This window comes from Salvelinus alpinus, chromosome 23 (genome assembly GCF_045679555.1).
Source record: "Salvelinus alpinus chromosome 23, SLU_Salpinus.1, whole genome shotgun sequence".
Lineage (NCBI taxonomy): Eukaryota > Metazoa > Chordata > Actinopteri > Salmoniformes > Salmonidae > Salvelinus > Salvelinus alpinus.
In genome coordinates, this window is record NC_092108.1 from 9,683,804 (window position 1) to 9,685,839 (window position 2,036).

Here is a 2,036-nt window from a genome sequence, read left to right on the forward strand (position 1 = left end):
TTCTCTCACAGGGGAATAGTGTCTCAGACCAGGGCCTGAGGGCTCCACTGGCCAGCTCCACTGGGCAGGGTTGTAGTCATAGGTTTGGCTAGGGCTAAATAGGTCTGGCTGAGGTTGGACATACTGACCCTGCCCTGTGAACACTGGCCTCCTCTGTGGGGCCCTGTGAGTGTAACAACCTCCAGCTTCAGCTTCAATGCCTCCTCCTCCACCTCCTCCTCCACCTCCTCCTCTGCCTTCACCTCCTCCTCTACCTTCACCTTCTCGTATGCCTCCTCCTCCATCTCCTCTGCCTTCACCTTCTCGTCTGCCTTCTCCTCCTCTGCCTTCACCTTCTCGTCTGCCTCCTCCTCCTCCTCTGCCTTCACCTTCACGTCTGCCTTCTCCTCCTCTGCCTTCACCTTCTCGTCTGCCTTCTCCTCCTCCTCTGCCTTCTCCTCCTCCTCTGCCTTCACCTTCTCGTCTGCCTTCTCCTCCTCTGCCTTCACCTTCTCGTCTGCCTTCTCCTCCTCCTCTGCCTTCACCTTCTCGTCTGCCTTCTCCTCCTCCTCTGCCTTCACCTTCTTGTCTGCCTCCTCCTCCTCCTCTGCCTTCACCTTCTCTTCTGCCTCCTCCACCTCTGCCTCCTCCACCTCTTCCTCCTCCACCTCTTCCTCCATCTCCTCTTCCTCCACCTCTTCCTCCTCCACTTCTCTCACCCTTCTCTAGTCCAGGCTCTATATCCTCGGTCTCCACAGGGAAAGGAGGAAGCTGGAAGTCTTCCCTGAGGTCCAGTGATGGTGGGTGGTCTGGGTGTATGGGTGGTGGTCTGTTTCCCCCTGGTCCTCCCTGGAACAACGTGGGTCCGTAATGGACACCGTGGTGGCAGTAGCAGTAGTCGTTATTGTTTTGATGAATGAGTCCATAGTGTCCCGTCCGTGTGCTGTCTGAGTACATTTCAGAATGAAAACAGTCCATCCGGAGTAGAGGCTGGCTGCTGTGGAAAATGCCTTCAAAAAACAACTGGTTTCCTTCTCCTCCCTGCTGCTCTCCAACTCCGACCTAGTCATTCACTCTAACTGTTTTCCTCATCTAGCTACGACTGACTCCACCGCAAACGCCCCCACCCCCCCCCCACTTTTCTTCAGCTTTGCCTCTTTTTTTAACCGAAGACGTCCCTCCCCCTTTAGTCTTCCTGTTGTTTCTCTTTCTCTCCTCTACTTGTTTTTTCTCTTTCCTTTCTTTCCCCTGACCCCTCTTACTTTTCCAACTTTTCTCTCACTCCTTCTTCACCCTGCAGCCCTCTCTCCTGCTCGGGGGCCCCTCTTCTCCACCTCCCTCCCCCCTCTCTCGCTCTCTCTCCTTCTCTATACCTCTCCCTCGTTTCGTTCCTCAGTCTCATCTGCTGTTGAATGCTTCCCGTCTCTCTCCCTCACTTGGTTGTCCATTTCCCGTTTCCTCCCTTCCCCTCCTCTCCTCCTCCTTTTCCCGTTTCTTCCCTTCCCCTTCTCTCCTCCTCCATTTCCCGTTTCTTCCCTTCCCCTTCTCCTATTTTTCCACCTTTCACTCTCTGAGTCTCACTGCTGTTTCTCACTCTATCTCGTTCTCTCACACAGTCGCCTGTACCTGAATGTCATCTCCTCCACCTGAGATCCAGTTCTCTGTGTTTCTGTCGTCAATGTCAGTCCGTCAGAGCTTTCTAAGCTCATTAATCCTCCTTGCTCGGCGACTACAGCCTGGCACTCTTCAATTAAACGCAGCCTGGTTAGAGCCAGTCAGGGAATCCACCGCCAAGTGAGGAGGAGGAGGAGGCTGAGAAAGGAGGGGTTTCATCAGCCACACTGCACGGCTGAACGTCTCGGAGTAGAAAGACAGAGGCATACTCCTGTAGAGGGGGGGTTTTAACACAACTCTCAGTCTCTCTCTCTTTCCTTCTCTCTATCTTTCCTTCTCTCTTTTCTCTTTCCCCCTCTCTTTCTCTTGATCTCGCTCTCTGGTCTGAGTTTACAGTAAAGCAACAATGTACATCTTCACAGTTCAACTAAATTAAACTCTGT